General features: G+C 36.9%; 1 protein-coding gene across 1 annotated transcript in view; it reads right to left on the bottom strand.

Annotated features, from left to right (window-relative positions):
* Positions 1–24,259, bottom strand: part of LOC309825984 (rab GTPase-activating protein 1-like) — a 655,950-nt gene that overhangs the window by 485,727 nt on the left and 145,964 nt on the right. The gene's annotated exons all lie outside the window — the stretch shown is intronic.

The following is a 24,259-nucleotide window of genomic DNA, read 5'->3' as shown; positions in this document are numbered from 1 at the left end:
AGAGTAGGATTTGGTAGAGACTCTTCTAATATGAATAATTTCAACTCCTTCTCATGAACGTTTTCCTCATGGATTTCAATTTCCCTTCAGCTACTGGTCTCCTTCAGAAAGCAGGACCATACAGAGCATTTCAGATGTCATTGGACTCATACTGTAGGACTATTACTTTCTTTAATCTAAACATCAGTGAAATAGAGAATCAATCAGGTAGTGTTGTAAAAATTAAATGAAAATGCATGTGAGGTACTACACACGGTGCCTGGCACATAGTAGTACTCAAGTGTTAGCTATCATTTTTATTCTTAATGTTACTGAGTCCTCAGTAGCCTGCCCAGCAGCACTTCAAAGTAACTAAAAAAGCATTCCAGGTTTGCTTTGTCTTATCCACTGATTTCTAGCATGCAGAGAGCAGAAACCAATTGTGCAACACCAAAAGAAGATACAATAGATGTAAATTTTTAGATCAAACAAAATAAATATATATGATACTGCAATCAAAATAATTTAAAGGGTCTCTTAACTTTGGTCACTCCCTGCTTTGAAAAAAATCGTGTTTCTGTTAGCAATGTTTTTCCTTCTAATCATAAAAGAAAAATTTCAGAACTAGTATCAACAAACATCATAAAAGGAATAAAAAATACAGACACACACATACACAATGCTTTTTTTTCAAAGTTAAAAATAAATTACAAAATTAGGGACAAATAAGCACAAAATCTCATTTTCTTTTCTTTTCAACTAAAGAATTACTCATAAAATAAAAGGCTGAAAAGTAAGCGCAAACAAAATGTGACTACTGAGGGTTTTCAGAGATTTTTCCCCTTAATTTTGGTCTTTCTTAATAAGTAATAAATGTTTGTTGAAAGTAATATAGGCAACCACAGGTTGGTATAGACTCTCTTCTAAACACACTGGGGAGAAAAAACCCAAAACCTTACTGATTGTGCAAAATCTGCAGGAACACAGGTCTGTAATAATGATACCTGCCAACCTGGAAGAGTACAAAAGTGATTCATTTTGATTAATTAGTTGTAAATAATGTATGTCATTTTTGACAGCCAAACAATAAAGCTACATTTTTTGTTTGTTTGTTTGTTTGCAGTACGTGGGCCTCTCACTGTTGTGGCCTCTCCTGTTGCGGAACACAGGCTCCGGACACGCAGGCTCAGCGGCCATGGCTCACGGGCCCAGCCGCTCCGCGGCATGTGGGATCTTCCCAGACTGGGGCACAAACCCATGTCCCCTGCATCGGCAGGCGGACTCTCAACCACTGCGCCACCAGGGAAGCCCAAAGCTACATTTTAATGACTTAATATAATATAATCTCTAATTCTTTCTCACATCACAGAGCCAGAATATACTTGTTCTATATAGAAGCTTATATACAAATATAAATCATTAATGTAAAACAAAAGATATTCCTTAATTACTGAAATGTTCTAACATTTCCCACTGTCAAAAGCAAGCTAATTTATTATAGACAGAAGGTCCATGGTAGAGGAGACCACAAATTGCATGTTTCTTTCCAACTAAATCATCATCACTGTCATTCTGAATCTAATTACAAGTTTCTAATTAATAATCCCTGTAGTTGCTAAGTGTAAGTGATTAATAAAAATGTATCATTAATTGTTGAAACCTGTCAACCACACTCAAGAGAACTAGGGCAGCCAATAAACCTTACCTGAAGGACAATTAACAACATTAAGCAAACTGCTTTCTTAATCATGACACTAGTATATTCCTTTCTATGTGTATATGTGTGTTTCATTTTACATTTTTCTGGGATGTTAATGAGTTAGAATTTATTTAGTTATTTACATTTTGAATTTCAGTGTTTTGCAAATGTATTTTAATTTTCCTTTTTTTTTTTTGCAGTATACGGGCCTCTCACAGTTGTGGTCTCTCCCGTTGCGGAGCACAGGCTCCGGACGAGCAGGCTCAGTGGCTTTGGCTCACAGGCCTAGGCGCTCGGCGGCATGTGGGATCTTCCTGGACCGGGGCACGAACCCGTGTCCCCTGCATCGGCAGACGGACTCTCAACCACTGCGCCGCCAGGGAAGCCCCATTTTCCTTTTTTTTAAAGTGTATTATGTATGACTGACATACAAAAAACTGTAGCTATTTAATGTATAAAACTTGATGTGTTTGGAAAGGCTAGTATAGCCTTAGAATAAGAAATATGAGCAATGTCTATTTGAATGTATTATCTACGCCTCTTCAAGATAAACTGAGGTGGCAAAAGAGGAAAATAGTATCTGGTAGATTAAAAAAAGAACATATATGAATAGTTATACTAAAGGTTAAAACATATTATTCAAAGAATGACTTTTTTTAACATCTTTATTGGAGTATAATTGCTTTATAGTGGTGTGTTAGTTTCTGCTTTATAACAAAGTGAATCAGCCATACACATACATATATCCCCATATCTCCTCCCTCTTGCGTCTCCCTCCCACCCTCCCTATCCCACCCCCTAGGTGGTCACAAAGCACCGAGCTGATCTCCCTGCACTATGCAGCTGCTTCCCACTAGCTATCTATCTTACATTTGGTAGCGTATATATATCCATGCCACTCCTTCACTTTGAAGAATGACTTTTTTAAAGGCAGCTAATCAATTAGAGAAAAAAAATTAAGCAAAGGTTAGAGATAACTAGAAACAAGGAGGAGCAAGAGAAGAAAGAACTCATTAAAATAGGTCACATCTGACTAACAGGTGGAAAGGGAACTCACTGACATCTACCACGTGGTGCACAACATACTCAAGAGTCCTCTGAGCAGATCACCCTCTTCAACCAAGAGTGTAACTCTGAAAGGGAAAATATTCACAAACAAATAAGAAAGGAAGGGGAAATGACCACAAAACTTGCCAAAGCAGCCACATGAAATCAGGCAGTCAAGGAAGTAACAGTAAGATCAGGTTCATGTCTGCATTTGGGGTTTTTTTTTTATATTCCCCTGAAAGTCTATACTTCTGAATATGAATCCAGTTGAGTTACTGAAAAAATCAGAAAACTAGACATGATAAAGAACGAGTAACTATCTATCTGTATGTATGTATATATAACACATATATGGGCACACATATGAACACACTCACACACACACACACATATATATGGAGAGGAAGAGAAGGAGGGAGGGAAAAAGAGAGATGGAATACATGTTTCCAAAATTAGGGAGGTGGGGGATGTAAACTCTGGAGGAAATGGATCCCTTTAAGGGAAAGCATATTAAGTGATGAACAGATGGCCAAGTATAGAACACAATGAGGAGAAAAGCAGAAACTGCCCAAATAGACTTAGGTTAGTCTTTAACACAGACTATCTCTTACACATAGGATCTTAAAATTCAAACGTGGCAACAAAAGTATTTGTGAAAACAACAGTAAATAATGAATGGATTTTTGAGAAAAACTCAAGGTTTTGGAATGTAAGTTCCATTTTGTTGAGCCTGCTAAGCATTCTTTGCATGGCCCTAGGATAATACGTCTCCCTATAATGGCCTGAATACTAGTCTGTTGAGACTAACCTAGTCACTTATGTAAGAGACTGTGTTCTAGTCATCACTGTATTCTTCCCTATCAAAGCACTTAGCGATTTGGCTGGCAAGATGGCAGAGTAGAAGGACGTGAGCTCACCCTTTCATACAAAAACACTGAAATCACAACTAACTGCTGAACAACCATCAACAAAACAAATGCTGGAATCTACCAAAAAGATATCCTACATCCAAAGACAAAGAAACAGCCACAAGATGACCGGAGTCATCGCAATCACTATAAAATCAAATCCATTCCCACCAGGTGGGCAACCCACAAACTGGAAAAGAATTATACCACAGAAGTTCTCTCACAGGAGTGAAAGTCCTGAGCCCCACGTCAGGTTTCCCAGCCTGGGGGTCTGGCAATGGGAGGAGGAGCCCCCAGAGAATCTGGCTTTGAAGGCCAGCGGGGTTTGATCGCAGGATTTCCACAGGACTAGGGGAAACAGAAACTCCACTCTTGGAGGGCACATACAAGGCCCTATGTGCACAAGGACCCAGGGAAAAAAGCAGTGACCTTGTAAGAGACTGGGCCAGACCTACTTGCTAGTATTAGAGGATCTCCTGCAGAGGAGGGGGCCAGCTGTGGCTCACTATGGGGACAAAGACACTGGCAGCAGCAGTTCTGGCGAGTACTCATTGGCATGAGCCTTCCTAGAGACCATGATTTTCTCCACAAGACCCAGTCCCACCCAATAGCCTGTAGGCTCCAGTGCTGGGATGCCTCAGACCAAACAATCAACAGGGCGGGAACACAGCCCCACCCATCAGCAGACAGGCTGCTTAAAGTCTTCCTGAGCACAGCCCTGCCAACCAGAGGGACAAGTCCCAGCTCCACCCACCAGGGGAAAGGAACAAGAACCCTCCCACCAGGAAGCCTGCACAAACCTCTTAGACAGCCTCATCCACCAGAGGGCAAACAGCAGAAATGAGAAGAACTACAATCCTGCAGCCTGTGAAACTAAAACCTCAATCACACAAACTTAGAGAAGATGAGAACAGGAGAGAAATATGTCCCTGATGAAGAAACAAGATAAAACCCCAGAAGAACAACTAAGTAAAGTGGAGATGTGCAATCTACCAGAAAAAGAATTCAGAGTAATGATAGTGAAGATGACCCAAGATCTTGGAAAAAGAATGGAGGCACAGATCAACAAGATATAAGAAATGTTTAACAGAGGAACTAAAGAACAAATAAGCAGAGGTGAACAATACAATAACTGAAAGGAAAAAATACACTAGAAGGAATCAATAGCAGAGTAACTGAGGCAGAAGAATGGATAACTGAGCTGGAAGACAGAATGGTAGAAATTTTCTGACACAGAACAGAATAAACAAAAAAGAGTTTTAAAAAAAATGCAGACAGCCTAAGAGATCTCTTGGACAACATTAAACGCACCAACATTCACATGATAGGGGTCCCAGAAGGGGAAGAGAGAGAGAAAGGACCTGAGAAAATACAGTAAGTCCCCTACATACTAACCTTCAACTAACTCATGTGATTGGACACGCAAATGCATGTCCAATCACTTAAGTTAGTTCACATCTCTGGCATACACTGTGCGTGCATCCTCTACAAGTGGTTGTGCTTTTATGTACTTTACTGTACAGTACTGTATAGAGTTCAGTCATACAGTATCTTTATTTCAAGCCCAGGATGTCCAGAAGCAAGTGTAAAAGCATCAGTGATATAGCTCGTACTGCTAAGAGGAGGCACTGTTAGTTTTTGAGACACAGGACTTGAATGTAGAATGGTACACAAAGGTTGCAGCAGTCATTCAGAATGCAATCCAGTGCTACCGTGTCATCTATGACAAGCAAAAAAGAGCTTCTACCCAGACACCACTGGATCGTTTTTTTCAAGAGGATAGATAGAATTGAACCCAGCAAGGAACGAGAGCCTATGCCATCAACGTCAGGAGTAAGTGAAATTGCAGCTTGCCCTCCGTCTCCTATTGCTGATGATCCTTCAGCTCTACTATCTCCCACCTCCTCTCCTACCTCCAGTCAGTAACTCTTCTTGCCTGTTAACTCGATGCCAGCCCCTGTATGCCAGCTGCTGTACTGTACTACTATATTTTTCAAGATACTGTAAGATTAAAAATGTTTTCTTTACTTTTTGTGTTTGTTTGTTTTTTACGTATTATTTGTGTGCAAAGTATTATAAACCTATTACAGTGCAGTACTGTATAGCCGATTGTGTTAGTTGGGTACCTAGGCTAACTTTGCTGGACTTATGAACAAATTGGACTTACGAATGTGCTCCCGGAATGGAACTCATTTGTATGTAGGGGACTTACTGTATTTGAAGAGATAATAGCTGAAAACTTTCCTAATATGGGAAAGGAAACAGTCACCAAAGTCCAGGAAGCACAGAGAGTCCCAGGCAGGATAAATGCAAGGAGAAACGCACCGAGACACACAGCAATCAAATTGATGAAAATTAAAGGCAAAGAAAAAAATATTAAAAGCAACAAGGGAAAAGCAACAAATAACGTACAAGGGAACTCCCATAAAGTGATTAGCTGATTTCTCAGCAGAAACTCTGCAGGCCAGAAGGCAGTGGCATATATGTTTAAAGTGACGAAACGGAAGAAACTACAATGAAGAATACTCTACCCAGCAAGGTTCTCATTCAGGTTTGATGGAGAAATTAAAAGCTTTTCAGACAAGCAAAAGCTAAGAGAAGTCAACACCACCAGATCAGTTTTGCAACAAATGCTAAAGGAACTTCTCTAAGCAGAAAAGAAAAGGCCACAACTAGAAACAAGAAAATTACAAATGGAAAAGCTCACCAGTAAAGGCAAACATAAAGTAAAGGTAGGAAAGCATCCACACACAAATATGATATCAAAACCAGCAACTGTGAGAAGAGGAGAGCACAAATGCAGGATATTAGAAAGGCATTTGAAATTAAAAGACCAGCAACTTAGGGGACTTCCCTGGCAGTCCAGGGGTTAAGACTTCGCCTTCCAGTGCAGGGGGTGCAGGTTCGATCTCTGGACAGGGAACTAAGATCCCACATGCCTTATGGCCAAAAAAAACAAAAAAATGTAAAACAGAAGCAATATTGTAACAAATTCAATTAAGACTTTTAAAACGTCAAAAAAAATCTTAAAAAAAAGCAGCAACTTAAAACAATCTTGTTTATATACAGACTTCTAAGAAAATGGCAATAGGAACATACATATTGATAACTGGCTTAAATGTAAATGAATTAAATGCTCCAACCAAAAGACATACACTGGCTGAATGGACTGTCTACTGTCTACGACTTGAAACTGTCTACTGTCTACGATTTGAGACTGTCTACTGTCTACGATTTGAGATCTAGGAACACGTACAGACTGAAAGTGAGGGGATGGAAGAAGGTATTCCATGCAAATGGAAATCAAAAGAAGGCTGGAGTAGCAATACTCATATCAGATAAAATAGACTTTAAAATAAAGACTGTTATAAGAGACAAAGAAGGACACTACATAATGATCACAGGATCAATCCAGGAAGAAGATATAACAATTATAAATATATATGTACCCAACATAGAAGCCCTCCAGTATATAAGGCAAATACTAACAGCCGTAAAAGGAGAAATCAACAGTAACACAATAATAGTGCAGGACTTCAACACACCACTTTCATCAATGGACAAATCATCCAAACAGAAGATCAATAAGGAAACACAGGCCTTAAATGACACATTAGATCAGATGGACTTAATTGATATTTACAGAGCATTCTATCCAAAAGCAGCAGAATACACATTCTTTTCAAGTGCACATGGAACAGTCTCCAAGACTGATCACATGCTGGGCCACAAAGCAAACCCTGGTAAATTTAAGAAAACTGAAATCATATCAAGCATCTTTTCCAACCACAACACTATGAGTTTACAAATCAACTACAAGAAAAAAACTGTAAAAAACACAAACATGTAGAGGCTAAACAGCATGCTGCTAAACAACCTATGGATCACTGAAAAAAACAAAGAGGAAATCAAAAAATACCTAGAGACAAATGAAAATGAAAGCACGACTATCTAAAACCCATGGGACATAGCTAAGAGGGAAGTTTATAGCAATACAATCTTACCTTAGGAAACAAGAAAAATCACAAATAAACAACCTAATCTTACACCTAAATCAACTAGAGAAAGAACAAACAAAACCCAAAGTTAGTAGAAGGAGAGAAATCATAAAGATCAGAGCAGAAATAAATGAAATAGAAACAAAGAAAACAACAGAAAAGATCAATGAAACTAAAAGCTGGTTCTTTGAGAAGATAAACAAAATTGATAAACCTTTAGCCAGACTCATCACAAAAAAAGGGAGAGGGCTCAAATCAATAAAATTAGAAATGAAAAAGGAGAAGTTACAATGGACACCACAGAAATACACCACAGAAAGGATCATAAGAGACTACTACAAGAACTATATGCCAATAAAATGGACAACCTGGAAGAAATGGATAAATTCTTAGAAAGGTACAATCTCCCAAGACTGAAATAAGAAGAAATAGAAGATATGAACAGACCAATCAGAAGTACTGCAATTGAAACGTGATTGAAAAACTCCCAACAAACAAAAGTCCAGGACCAGCTGGCTTGACAGGCGAATCCTATCAAACATTTAGAGAAGAGTTAACACCCATACTTCTCAAACTCCTCCAAAAAAACTGTAGAGGAAGGAACACTCCCATTCTCATTCTTTGAGGCCACCAACACCCTGAAACCAAAACCAGACAAAGATATCACTAAAAAGAGAAAATTACTGGCCAATTACCACTGATGAACACAGACACAAAAATCCTCAACAAAATACTAGCAATCTGAATCCAACAGTACATTAAAAGGATCATACAGCATGATCAAGTGGGATTTATCCCAGGGATGCAAGGATTTTTCAAATATCTGTAAATCAATCAGTGTGATATACCACATCAGCAAATTGAAGAATAAAAACCATATGTTCATCTCAATAGATGCAGAAAAAGCTTTTGACAAAATTCAACACATGATAAAAACTCTCCAGAAAGTGGGCATAGAGGGAACATATCTGAACGTAATAAAGCTCATATATGACAAACCCACAGCAAACATCATACTCAATGGTGAAAATCTGAAAGCATTTCCTCTAAGGTCAGGAACAAGACAAGGATATCCATTCTCATCACTTTTATTCAACATATTTTTGGAAGTCCTAGCCATGGCAATCAGAGAAGAAAAAGAAATAAAAGGAACCAAATTGGAAAAGAAGTAAAACTATCACTGTTTGCAGATGACATGATACTATACATAGAAAATCCTAAAGATGCTACCAGAAAACTACTAAAGCTCATCAATGAATTTGGTAAAGTTGCAGGATACAAAATTAATGCACAGAAATCTGTTTCATTTCTACACACTAACAACAAAAGATCATAAAGAAAAATTAAAGAAACAATCCCATTTACCATCACATCAAAAAGAATAAAATATCTAGGAATAAACCTACATAAGGAGACAAAAGACCTGTACTCTGAAAACTGTAAAATGCTGATGAAAGAAATCAAAGATGGCACAAACAGATGGAGAGATATACCATGTTCTTGGATTGACAGAATCAATATTGTCAAAATGACTATATTACCCAAGGCAATCTACAGATTCAGTGCAGCCCCTATCAAATTACCAATGGCATTTTTCACAAAGCAAGAGCAAAAAAATCTTAAAATTTGTATGGAGACACAAAAGGCCCAGAATAGCCAAAGCAATCTTTAGAAAGAAAAATGGAGATGGAGGAATCAGGCTTCCTGACTTCAGACTATACTGCAAAGCTACAGTATACATATAAAACAGTATGGTACTGGCACAAAAACAGAAATATAAATCAATGGAACAAGATAGAAAACCCAGAAATAAACCCACACACCTATGGTCACCTAATCTATGATAAAGCAGGCAAGAATATACAATGGAGAAAAGACAGCCCTTCAATAATTGGTGCTGGGAAAACTGGACAGCTACCTGCAAAAGAATGAAATTAGAACACTCCCTAACACCATCCACAAAAATAAACTCCAAATGGATTAAAGACCTAAATGTAAGACTGGATACTATAAAACTCTTAGGCGAAAACATAGGCATAACACTCTATGACATAAAATGTAGCAAGATCTTTTCTGAGCCACCTCCTAGAATAATGGAAATAAAAACAAAAATAAACAAATGGGACCTAATTAAACTCAAAAGCTTTTGCAAAGCAAAGGAAACCATAAACAAAATGAAAGACAACCCAAAGAATGGGAGAAATTTGCAAACGATGTAACTAATAACAGATTAGTCTCCAAAATGTACAAACAGCTCATGCAGCTCAATATCAAAAAAATAAACAACCCAATCAAAACATAGGCAGAAGACCTAAGTAGACATTTCTCCAAAGAAGACATAGAGATGGCCAAGAGGCACATGAAAAGATGCTCAACATCCCTAATTATCAGAGAAATGCAAATCAAAACTACAATGAGGTATCACCTCTCACCAGTCAGAACGGCCATCACCAAAAAATCTACAAACAATAAATGCTGGAGAGGGTGTGGAGAAAAGGGAACCCTCTTGCACTGCTGGTGGGAATGTAAATTGATACGGCCACTATGGAGAACAGTATGGAGGTTCCTTAAAAAACTAAAAATAGAATTACCATACGACCCAGCAATCCCACTACTGGGCATATACTCAGAGAAAACCATAATTCAAAAAGACACATGCACCCCAATGTTCGCTGCAGTGCTGTTTACAATAGCCAAGACATGGAAGCAACCTAAATGTCCATCAACAGATGAATGGATAAAGATGTGGTAATATATACAATGGAAAATCACTCAGCCATTAAAAAGAATGAAATAATGCCACTTGCAGTAACACAGATAGACCTGGAGATTATCATACTAAGTGAACTAAGTCAGACAGAAAAAGACAAATATATGATATCGCTGATATGTGGAATCTTTTTTTTTTTTTTGGAATCTTTTTTTTTAAATGGTACAAATGAACTCATTTACAAAACAGAAACACACTCACAGACTTAGAGAACCAACTTATGGTTACCTGGGGGGTAAGAGTTGGGGGGAAGGATAGATTGGGAGTTTGGGATTGACATGTACACACCGCTATATTTAAAATAGATAACCAACAAGGACCTACTATATAGCACAGGGAACGCTGCTCAGTAGACTTTAATAACCTAAATGGGGGAAGAATTTGAAAAAGAATAGATACATGTATATGTATAACTAAATCACTTTGCTGTACACCTGAAATTGACACAACATTGTTAATCAACTATGCTCCAATATAAAATAAATTGTTTTAAAGTACTTGGCAACTGGTAAGCACTCAATGAATGTTTGATGAATAAAATAAGGAATGCAATATTTTCAGAACCTATATCAACTGCTTACATAATATTTCCATTTGGATATCTAATAAGATTTCAAAATAAAATGTTTAATTTTCTTCCCATACCTGTATTTGCCTGATTTCCCACCCTTCCTCACCATTTTCATAAATGACAGCACTATTTATTCAGTTGTTTACATTGAAAATCTACAAGTTATTCTTGAAACCTTGTACCCTCGTTACATAAATACATTTAATTACTCAACCCTGTGGACTCCACCTCCAAATCGTTAACTCGAATCTACCTACTTTTCTCCCTTTCCAAATACAACTCTAACCCCAGCTTCCAACATTTTGACAGAGATTACTATGAGAGTCTCCCAAATGGTCTCCCTGATTCCATCTGTGCTCTGCTGAACTCAATTCTCCATGTATACAGCTGATGTGGTGTTCTGAAATCATAAATCAAATTTTTGTCCCTTCCAGCTAAGAACGCTTCAAAGGCTTCAAAAAGGAAAAACTCCTCCCTTTGGCTTATAGGAATTACATGATGTCCCCTGGCTCCCTGTCCACATCTGCTTGTACTACTCCCTTGCTTGTCCCCTACCCTTCTGGCATCTGTCCTCCCTTCCTCCTCTTCAAACAAACCAGGCACACTTTCACCTTTGAGCCTCTGTACCAACTGTCCCCCCTCCTGAAATGCCCTTTCCCCACCTTCCAATGGCTGGCTTTCCCTTGTCACTCAGATCTCAATTTAAATGCCACCTCCTCAGAGAAATTTTTTGCTGACCACCTAATCTAAAGGTGGTCCAGACCTATCAAGCATCATTAGTTCTTGACATTTTTCGTATTTATTTATTATCTGTCATCTCTCTCCCAATCAGAAGTAGAGAAAATTTATCTATCTTATTATGTCAGAGGTCTTCAAGATCACCGCCAGGTTCAATGATTCACTAGGAGGAATCACAGGACTCAGCTTATAGTTGTACTTAACACTTATGATTTTCTTTCGTTTTTTTTTTTTAGTGTATTTATTTATTTATTTGGGCTGTGTTGGGTCTTTGTTTCTGTGTGAGGGCTTTCTACAGCTGCGGCGAACGGGGGCCACTCTTCATCGCAGTGTGCGAGCCTCTCACTGTAACGGCCTCTTGTTGCGAAGCACAGGCTCCAGACGCGCAGGCTCAGTAGTTGTGGCTCACGGGCCCAGTTGCTCCGTGGCGTGTGGGATCCTCCCAGACCAGGGCTCGAACCCGTGTCCCCTCCATTGGCAGGCAGACTCTCAACCACTGCACCACCAGGGAAGCCCAACACTTATGACTTATTACAGTGAATGGACACAAAGAAAAATAATCAAAGGGAAAAGGCACATTGGATGAAGTCTGGAGGAAAGAAGGTACAAACTTCCAAGAGTCCTCTCCCAGTGGAATCCTCTCCCAGAGGACATACTTAATTTCTCCAGCAATGAGTTGTGACAGCATGTGTGAAATGTTGTTTACCAGGAAAGCTCATGAGAGACTCTGTGCCTGAAGTTTTTCTAGGGGCTGGCCATGTAAGTACCCTATGCCTAGCATGTACCAAAATTTCAGAAGCCAGAAGGAAAGCAGGTGTTCAGCATAAACCATACTGTTAGTACAAACAGTTTAGGCACAGTGAGCCACTCTTCTCAGGGAATGTGGGAACGCTCCTGAAATCTAAGTTTACCAATACCAGCCAAGGGCCAACCTTGCAAGCAGGCTCTTCTAGGGACAGCAGTCTGAAGCCTGCTAATGTTAACTCATTTCTGCACGTTTATTAAGCCCTATATCACCTATTCTAACTTCCACTAACAGATTTTTAAAACAAAAATGTTTCTCTTCTCTGAATCTAACATTTCAAAGAGATTTCCACTCATTAAACAAATATTTACTTAACACTTGCCACATGCTAGGCATAGGGAACTCAAAAAATAATAAAATACCATCTGCCCCTTAGGAACTCACATTCTAGAAGGTGAGAGAAATGAATTTAAAAGACCATATTTATAATCAAGTATTTTAAGAATTATTAAGTGGTGTATCCAAAGTACCATTAGAACATAATGACAGAAAGACTAACACTGCCTCAGTGTGTAAGAAAAAAACTTGCAGAAAAAAGTAAGAGAGAGAAGAAAGGGCCTACTTTAGCTAGAAATGGTCAAACAAGATTATCTGAAGGGGTAACACTTGAGCCTTGAGCTGAGATCTGAATGATAAGGAAAAGGCAGCCAGCAGAATTTCTGATCAAAGTACCTTCCAAACAAACAATAACATATGCAATGGCACTGAGAAAGGTCCATTAAAGGGAAAGCTCCGGCTTCCCTGGTGGCGCAGTGGTTGAGAGTCCGCCTGCCGATGCAGGGGACGTGGGTTCGTGCCCCAGTCCGGGAAGATCCCACATGCCACGGAGCGGCTGGGCCCGTGAGGCATGGCTGCTGAGCCTGCGCGTCCGGAGCCTGTGCTCCGCAACTGGGGAGGCCGCGGCAGTGAGAGGCCCACGTACCGCAAAATAAAAAAAAAAAAATAGTACAAGTAAAATGAAGCAAAACTCAATTAATTATTCATTGATTCAAATATTTACTAAGTACTCACTATACGGCCAAACTTAAAAAGGTGAGACAGACATGCCTCCTAACTTTGAGGACTTTATGTTCTAGTAGGAAAAAGAAGGAAATGGATGTAGACACATGAGAGCAAAACAGAATATGTGCTATAACAGAAACAGGAACAGAAAAGTCAATGGCTGGAGTGGGGTAGGAAACATGCCTTAGATCAGAACACCTAAGCTAAAGCAACATACAACAGGTAAATGAAAAACTAAGCCTTAACCTGATCAAAACAAAGGCAAGTAAGGAAAAAAAATGAAGGGTTATATACATAACTCTTAACCGATAGAAGATTTTTAAAAACTTCATTAAGAGAGATACCTTTTCCTAAGCTGTGTAAGCAATTTATCTGCTAAATCTTTTACACTGAATAAAGTAAATCATGTCTAAGAAGACATTTTTAACTCAACTGTAGAAATATCTATTACACCAACCTTTGATTAAAGTAGAAAATACAAAATTAGTATGACATAAAAGGTGCTCCATTATCCAACCTCTGTATTCGCTCTAACCTCATTTCCCACCCTTACAGGTGAACTATGTATATTTTACTGCACTCATAATGCTATTTCGCATCACCTGAAATTTTCCTCCACCTGGAAAGGCTCCCTTACTATAGCGTCTAAATATTTCTAGCTAAATAATATGCATTAATAAAGACTGAACTCAGAGGCATAATTTTCAAGACAGCTTCCCTGAATTTTCAGGCTAAACTAAGTTCCTTTTAGTCAGTTCACATTATACCCTGTTCTCATCTTATTAAAGTTGGCCCTCCTCATCCATAGGGTCTGCATTCGTGGATTCAAACAATCGTGGATCATCTGTAAGGAACTTGGGAATCCAAGGATTTTGGGTATCTGCAGGGAGTCCTGTAACCAATCGCCTGCAAATACACAGGGATGACTGTACTGCATTTACTATATTTTACTAAAATTATCTATCTATGGGTCTTCTTCTTCATCCAGACCATAAGCTCCTCAAGGATAAGTCACATCTTATTTTTGTGTCCACAGCACTTAGCAGACAAGTGGGTGCCCCCTAAAAATTTATTAAACTTTTACAATTGTGATAAAACCTACTGAATAACAAATTTGAGTTACAGATGGCTTTCTAATGATCGGAACTGATCCAGGAATCACATTTGAAAAACTTAGAAGAATAAATCATTAATTTTCTTTAGAGGGAACATCCTGGATATCAATAGTCTACATTTTTCACAGTCTATAGTACAGACTCTTCAAAACAGAGATCATTAGCAAGTGCCAAAGTACCTGTGGTCTGTACTGTGAAAGAGAGAAGATCCAGGTGCTCTGTGCACTTCTTAGGTGAATGAGTGGTAAAATGAAATTGTACTGCAGAAGTCAAAGAGCCTTCCATGTATACCCACTTGGATTGAGGGCCACTGAATCTCAGAACAGGTGATCTTCTATAATCAATGGTTCTCAATTCTTTCTGCCTCTATCATTCACATATGTAGCCCATTCTCATGAATTATATTTTTCAACATACACAGTGATTTCTCAACTTAGAACACACACTTCTGAAGTAACAAGGCACTTCCATATATTGAGAATTACTGATCTCTATTATTTCAATTTGAAAACATCATATAGGATTTGATATGTTTATTTTTTATGAGTATATTTATAAGTTATAATACATTTCTTTTTTTTTAAATGTGATAAAGGCCAACATACAAAACGTGACTTATGTGAAGGTCAAACACTCTATTAAATTCAAACTACAATCTGCTCCTTTGCCCTAAAATCTGGTTGCTAGTCATAGTGAAAGAAATGGAAATCTATGCATCATTCTACGATTAAGGTGTATTATTCTACTTATGCAGAATATCATCCTCTTTTCAAGAAAAGTTGTGAGAATGAAACTCAAGATTTCTCTTTTTTTTAACATCTTTATTGGAGTATAATTGTTTTACAAAGGTGTGTTAGTTTCTGCTGTATAACGGAAGTGAATCAGCTATACGTATACATATACCTCATATCACCTCCCTCTTGCCTCTCCCTCCCACTCTCCCTATCCCACCCCTCTAGGTGGTCACAAAGCACTGAGCTGATCTCCCTGTGCTATGTGGCTGCTTCCCACTAGCTATTTTACATTTGGTAGTGTATATATGTCAATGCCACTCTCTCACTTCTTCCCAGCTTACCCTTCCCTCTTCCCGTGTTCTCAAGTCCATTCTCTACATCTGCATCTTTATTCCTGTCCTGCCCCTAGGTTCTTCAGAACCTTTTTTTTTTTTTTCAGATTCCATATATATGTGTTAGCGTATGGTATTTGTTTTCCTCTTTCTGACTGACTTCACTCTGTATGACAGGCTCTAGGTCCAACCACCTCACTACAAATAACTCAATTTCACTTCTTTTTATGGCTGAGTAATATTCCATTGTATATATGTGCCACATCTTCTTTATCCATTCTTCTGTTGATGGACACTTAGGTTGCCTCCATGTCCTGGCTATTGTAAATAGTGCTGCAATGAACACTGTGGTACATGCTCTTTTTGAATTATGGTTTTCCCAGGGTATATGCCCAGTAGTGGGATTGCTGGGTCATATGGTACTTCTATTTTTAGTTTTTTAAGAAACCTCCATACTGTTCTCCATAGTGGCTGTATCAATTTACATTCCCACCAACAGTGCAATAGGGTTCCCTTTTCTCCACACCCTCTCCAGCATTTATTGTCTGTAGACCTTTTGATGATGACCATTCTGACCAGTGTGAGGTGATACCTCATTGTAGTTTTGATTTGCATTTCTCTAATGATTAGTGATGTTGAGCATCCTTTCATGTGTTTGTTGGCAATCTGTATATCTTCTTTGGAGAAATGTCTATTTAGGTCTTCTGCCCATTTTTGGATTAGGTTGTTTGGTTTTTTTGATATTGAGCTGCTTGTATATTTTGGAGATTAATCCTTTGTCAGTTGCTTCATTTGCAAATATTTTCTCCCATTCTGAGGGCTGTCTTTTGGTCTTGTTTATGGTTTCCTTTGCTGTGCAAAAGCTTTGAAGTTTCATTAAGTCCCATTTGTTTATTTTTGTTTTTATTCTCATTACTCTAGGAGACGGGTCAAAAAGGATCTTGCTGTGATTTATGTCATAGAGTGTTCTGCCTATCTTTTCCTCTAAGAATTTTATAGTGTCTGGCCTTACATTTAGGTCTTTAATCCATTTTGAAACTCAAGATTTCTTAAATTATGGAGTTTTAATCCCTTAACTGGATTAACATGATGTTATAAATATTCAACAGAAATCTTACTTTGGAAATGATCATAAGTACAAAGCCTTCAAGAGGTACCCAAATTCTAACTATTGGAATTCAACTCATCTTTCTCTGAGTGTCTGTACCTCTAATATCTTGCATTTATTTTAGACATGTCTCTTTCCATCTTTAGACTGTAAGCTCCTTGAAGATAGGAACTGATCTTAAGCATTTAATGCAGCATTTAATATATGCCTTGCATAGAGCAGGCTCTAAATATAATTGAATGTAGGAAGGATGAAAGAACAGAATCTGAAAAGGAAAGGTAAGTAGAACAGAGCAAAGCTTGGGAATGATGGAAGCAAGGAAAAGAAAACTAACACTAGAGAGCCATAAAGGTATGGGGAGAAAGACGAGTGAAAAGGCTATTAAGCAGGTTATAGCTGGGCAATTCTGAAGAGACATAAAAAATCTAATACCCTTATTTCTCTGATGTAAAATTTGTTTGTGGGTTTTGTACAAAGAAAAAAGACAAATTAAAGCTCTAATTATCTAAAGCCAAACTTCTGTTTTATTTTTTAAATACCACTCAAAAAAATTTTAAGTGCTCAAATGGGTACCACTTAGAATTTTTATGGAATAATTTGTCTGTCTCTACTTACAGTATAATGGAAACACTAACAGTACTGTATTATGTAGCCTTGTGCTGACATACACTTTACAAATATTTACTCCAGCCCAAATACTAAAGTCAGTGTGATATTTTTAGCACTAAGTTTTGAGAAAGCTCAGCTTTCCTCCTGTAGTTATAAGAGATCTGAGTCACTCAACTCCCAGAGCCATATTCAAATCATTAGAACACCATATCCCCCTGGTGTAACAAGAGCCATAATTTCTCCAACTGAAAAATTAAGCCCTTTCCTTTTAGGAAAAGAGAGAACGGCACATGAATTAGTTCCGAAAGAGAGAATGCTAAAGAGAATGGCATATGAATTAGTTCCATAATATTTCTGCAAATAGCTAATAAACTCTCAGTCTTGCTTCAGCTAAAGGAGTTAACTGTTTACAAAATGCAATTATAAAGTAATCGGGACACTAGATTCTGGTCCGGACACTGTCACTTAATCTCAGAGTCTCAGTTTCCAGAACTTTAAATGAGATAGTTCAGTATAATTAAATTCAAATAACATTTATTGAGTATATTCTGTGCAAATATATAATGCCTAAATTGTTGCCAGGCTCCAACATTTAAATATTTTGATGATTTGAGGTTATCAAAATTGTCCTGATTGAAATAGACTGTATAAAGAGAACCCAACAACTAGCACCCTCCTCCTCAGGGATTTTCCTCAGACACCTACCTCCCCAAGCCCTGCCCTTGGGAGTCACAGTTGCTCTCAGCAATTTCTGGCTTCAACCCAAACCCCAGCACGAGGCTGATAAAGAATGGCAGTCTCAGCTCCCACCTGAAATGGGGGCAGTGCCTGAGGAGGAAAAGGGAGATTCAAGTAAGGTGCTAGTCTGTAAAACAAAGAAAGGGTTTTAGCATGAAAACCACTCGTAAACCGTGTGACCTTGGGCAAGCTGCTTAACCTTTCTAAGCATTTTTTTCTACACTAAAAAAAAAAATGGATAAAATACTACCTCACAGGACTGATGTGAGAATTAAATAGATAATTCACATAGTTTTCCATACATATTTTTCATTATTATTAATAACTAGAAAGTTGAATTAACTTGTTGAATCAGTTGCTCAACCTGTTTCCAGGGACCGGGCTACCTACCAAGTATTAAGGACATTCTACCTCAGGAGAGGGCAAGCAGTAGATGAGTCTAAGATCTCTTCTAATTCAAAGGTTCACTGAAAATATGCAGCTGTATCACCATCGCCATCACCAGGGTGTGTGAATGATCACACCAAGGTAGTCACTACAATCTTACAGTCTGTATCTTAATCACTAAGTTAGCAGCAAAAAGGGGTAAGGTGGCCATGCAAACACTAGAAACAAGGTCTCTGAAATGGGTAGTTATGGTAGTATGGTATATGAAATTGCATAACTACCATCTGCTATTACTTATGGGAATAAAAGTCCAGAGGCTAGAGAGGGCTCACTCTGCAATATGGAGAACAGCAATAAAATGCTGATAATAGTCCCAGGCATATGGATATGTTCAATAAAGTTAGCTTCTATTATTGTTATTATCATGTCATAGAAGCAGTCTCTGGGGACTATCACAAAAATAAGTTTCAAGTACTATAGGCTTTCAGGCATCCTATACACCTTAACACTGCTGGCAAACTGTAGGGTCTCCAGATTTCACTAGTGATCATTCTCCAGAACATTTAAATTTCTTCAGTCAGTTGAAGCATGATTAAGATGTCTTAATCTAACACAAATACATTTTGTTATGGTTTATTACCACCACACCAAGTAAAGTAGGTGCTGGTCAAAGATGAAGGAAGCTTAAGTAACCACAGTGCTGACAGAGTAGGCATTCAATAAACATCTGGGAGGGAGAGAGAGAATCCAAGGGGAAAGCAAAAATCCCTTCCCCTCAAATACAATGGATTATTTCTGGGTTTCTAGTACTTTTGATCTGAATATCCATGGTTTGATGGGATCCCAAAACAATATATAACAGATAAAACAGATAAAAATCTTAACAGATAAAAATCCAAAAGGAGTGGGTGCCAGTAGAGAGAAGCAATGGTTTTTCATGACTCTTCCCCCATATTACCACAATAAAAATGCTCACTCTCTTCCTGATTTCCCTTTAGACTAATATTCAGGCAGATATATCAACCAAATGAGATTTCTAGAATTTGACTGTAGGTATTGTGAAATACTAAATCTCTGACAGGAAGAGCAGTTTATATGAGGTTTAACAACAAAATAGGCACTTATAAATTAAAATCTATTAGCCTAATAAACATATAAAACATGTTCAATCTCATTTATAATCAAGGAAATATAAACAAAATGAGATGCTATTTATCACCAATCAGAATGGTAAATATTTAAAGACTGATAATATTTCCTGTTGTTGAAGGTAGGAGGTAAAGGGTGCTCAGATAAACTACTGGAAGGGACATACATTTGCAGTCTTTCTAGAGAGCAATTTAGTAGTACCTATCAAAAACCAGATTGCGCTTCAGAGTATGTATACAAAGAAGACTATTCTTTACGACATCTGTAATAGCAAAAAAGAAGAATGGAAATTGCTGTTAGAACCTTCAGAAGAGAAATGGAAAAGTAAGTTATGCTATAACCATGCCACAGAATACTATATGCAATTTGAAAAAGTGAGAAATAGTTTAATGTAGTGTTCATAATAGATTGTTTAATGAGAAAATCAAGTTGCCAAATATGATATACACGATATACACAATGTTCCTTTTGGAAACCAATACATAAACTGTTAAATGATTTCTCTTGAGAATTAGCATTGGTGGACAATAGGAGTCCATTTTATATTTATTTTAAAAATTTAAGCAGTGAAAAAGAGAAAGAAAACTCCATGTATTTTTGTGTGTTTGTTTTTGAAGTAATACAAAGATGATTATTCTTCCCAAATCATAAATCATTGACTGGCTTTACACAGTTGATTTTTCAGTAGTACTGTTAATATGTTTAAATGTCTTAAAGATTTGATTAAGTGAATATTTTCTCAGTCAAAACCCATTTTAGTTGATTCATATGCTTGGTTAAATTGAAATGACAAACATATCAATAATATTTGCAAGGGAAAAATAGAACATACTATTATAAGTATACCTCAGAGAAAATCCACTTGGGGTTTTTTACATTTGGTTCATCATTTGTCAACAGCAATAATTATTTTAAGAACTCTAGCCTGTTTCTAACCAATCTCCTCTCTTTATTAGGCTACCATTTAAAATGTTATTGTTATATTAAGCTAAAGCCATTGTGAATAAATATTCATCTCTCTCTTAGCATGCTGGATCTAAACAACCTTTTCAAACACATGAACCACTTTTTGGTTCACTTTTACTGAACCACTCAGGAAAATATAATTATACCAAAAACGTTAATAGACAGATGAATAAAATCAAGTCAAATTTCTATAAAAACTGTGTGGAATTTAGCCAGTTGCACTGACCCTTCAAGTACAAGGTTCATTTAAAAGTCAGCCCTACTATCAACAATGACATTTATAGGATTAAATTAAGCCTTCCAATTTTCAAAAATGTACCAGTATGTAACTTTATTTAGAATATGATTGATGTGCACATAAATGTGTGAGATTTCTGTACTTTGAACACATTTCGTTAAAACAAAAATCCTCATGTTATGAGATGATTACTTTCCTTTAAAAAGAAACAAAAAGAAAGAAATTTTGTATTAACCTAAAACTTCAGATATCAAAGATTTCCCTCAATTCCTTTAAATTAAGTAGGAAAAAGGGGTTTTCATGAAGGAGGGGAATCCCATATCAGTTAAATTTCTGGGATTTCAAATAAAAACACCTTTGTATGTAATGTGAATTCTGAATAATATGATAAGAAACATGAGTAAGTGGTCAAGTTTTCATCCATACTTGATGTAGCACTAGCCTTGGTGCTACATCCAACAATTTGCACAACCAAATTTTATAGAATTCAATCTCCCTCTTTTCTTCTAATATTCTTTCCTCTCCAATCTCATCCTAATCTATAATATTTATAGAAAGTGTTGATAGGGAAATTACAAAGGCAACATTGTGACAATGTCCCTAAGTAAATTATAAATTAATTTTAACCTCCACCTATCAAGAAGTTTAAGACATGAAATCAAGCAATGAAGTATCACATTAGTTGGCATTCAGGAGAATTTGGGGGATTGGGAAACATGAAGAATTCATCACAATGAAGTTAGAAAAATGATGAAGAACAGCTGCATGCATATCGGAATGACATGAAAATAGCACTAATTAGAAAGAACTAGGGATAAGTTTCTACAGGAGTACTGGTTAATTCAAAACTAATTTTCTAACTTGTGAAATAAATATTTTAAACAAATTAGGAAGAAATAAAGAAAAGTGAACATGATCAATTAATGCTCGAAAGCATATCTTTACATTAATAATGTTCCAGATAATGTAAATAGTATATCTACAAAGTACTAAATAAACCAAATTTGACACCAGCATGAAAACAAAAACACCAAAAGAAAAAAAAAAGGAAGACCAAAGGAAAATCAAACCTATAAAAGTTTAAAAACCAGGGCTTCCCTGGTGGCACAGTGATTGAAAGTCCGCCTGCCGATGCAAGGGACACAGGTTCGTGCCCCGGTCCGGGAAGATACCACATGCCGCAGAGCGGCTGGGCCCGTGAGCCATGGCCACTGAGCCTACGCGTCCAGAGCCTGTGCTCCGCAACGGGAGAGGCCACAACAGTGAGAGGCCCGCGTACCGCAAAAAAAAAAAAAAAAAAAAAAAAAGTTTAAAAACCAAACAGGAGCATTTTAAAATAAACATTTATTTAATTAACTCTTTTCTAAAAGCATACAATACAAAAAGAAACAATAAATAAATAAAAACATACAATATAAAAACCCACAACTCATATTTACTATATTCACAATCCTATACTTACGATAAGGTTACAATTTAAGTTTCATGCAATATATTTATATTTTAAAATCTTTTAGATAAAATGTCTTAAAGTCTGATTTTCTCACCAAAGATTCTGCACTGTACTAACCTTGAAGAGCAATCCTTCCTGGATCAATACGAAAAAATATTTTTATGATCTTAAGGTGTACTTTTTCATTAGATTATCCATTTATGACAGTTTGAATTAAATAAACATTTTGGATTTGCCAAAACAACCAACAGCACAATTGTACCTTGAATATTAACAAATTTTTCAGGCACACTTAAGTAACTAAATGAGAGGATGGGTGCTTGCCATCACACCTATGTGATAAAACACTAACTCTAGCATGCTTTTCTTTTTCTTCTTGCTACTTCTCATATCTCCTTTCAAATATATTTTCTATTAAGAACAAAATCAATTCATGAAATTTGAGTTGCTCTACTTAAGGTCATTTCAAAATGAAAAAGAAAAATTATTTTTTAGATACTTTCCACTAGAAATACACTAAAACTTTACTGTAACACACTATACATAGTAAAAGTTTTATAAGAACAGTTTATTTTCAAGCACTAATAAAAAGGGCATGTATTATGTAATAAAATGTAACTAGCAAAAAGTAACATCAACTATAATGTGGCCCCATGTTTTGTACACAAAGGACAGTACAGTTATAACAGAACATTCCATAGTTTCAAAAATTACATAAAGCATACTTAAAGCTATTCATAAATATGCTGTGACTGTCAGGGTTGGCCAACTTTTCTGTAAAGGGCCAAATAGTAAATATTTTCAACTCTCACATGTTCTTATCTTTCGTATTTCTTTTTTTTGTGGGGGAAGAGGGCTGGGGAAGACTATATAAAAATATAAAAACCATTCTTGGCACAGAAGCCATACAAGAAAGAACAAGTTGTGGGCCAGATTTGACAGTAGGCTGTAGTCTGCCAACCCTAGGACCCTTCCCTTTCAAAGTAGCTATTCATTCCTATTTGCTTCAAAATATTAAAGATGAAAGAATTTTTAAATGTCCAACACTACATTTTCCAAACGAATTAATTTCATTAAAAGTAAGGGTATACCTATAGTAATATAAAAGACTAGACTATCTATTTTACAATTTAAATATAAATCATTCCCATACACATTGAACATGTTAGAATCAGAGTTCGATCTGCCAAATTCAAGAATCTTATCACTTAAAAAAATAAAACTCTAGATCCCAGTGAATTTTCCACAAGTTAAAGACAGTATAATAAACTTTCCAGGCAAAAAAAAAATACTGTGGGAAATGAATTAAAATATATTCTTTGTCAACTGAAAGGTCAATTACTCTTTAAAACTGCATGAGAACTTTAGTCGTTTTTAGGGAGGGCGGGCGGGGGGTAAAAGACATGCAACCTAGAAACATGAGAATGTAGTTTACTTTCCACTGAATGCTACAGATATTCATCCTTGGAGGTACTGTATTTTAAAATATAAAGATTACTACATGATCGAGGTGGAATAAGATTAGACCTTAACAGACTGTACTCATGAATTAAACACTACAATTTTGTATTTTAGATTTCTAAATGAAATACAAATCACAGGGGAGGAAATTAAATGCTTGAGTTCAGCTGATATGGGACCCAATCATACTCAATCATCCATTGGTTAGATCTCAGTGTTTTCTGAAACACCACTGGTTATTTGCAGGGGAAAAGGTCAAAAGCCCAAACAATGCTCCTAATCTCACAGCACTTAGGATCTAAGCCATATATTTGGCACTTGATTAGACTTAGGTCAAATGCAATACACACTTTGATGTGGCATAGTATTACTTAATTCCTGCAATGATTTAAAATGTTTATTCCCACCTAAAATGTAAGTAACCTTAAAGGAATTTTTGTCACTCTCAGTAC

Source organism: Grampus griseus, assembly GCF_964374135.1.
Source record: "Grampus griseus genome assembly, chromosome: 1".
NCBI classification, from domain to species: domain Eukaryota; kingdom Metazoa; phylum Chordata; class Mammalia; order Artiodactyla; family Delphinidae; genus Grampus; species Grampus griseus.
This window is presented reverse-complemented; position numbering and strand designations above follow the sequence as displayed.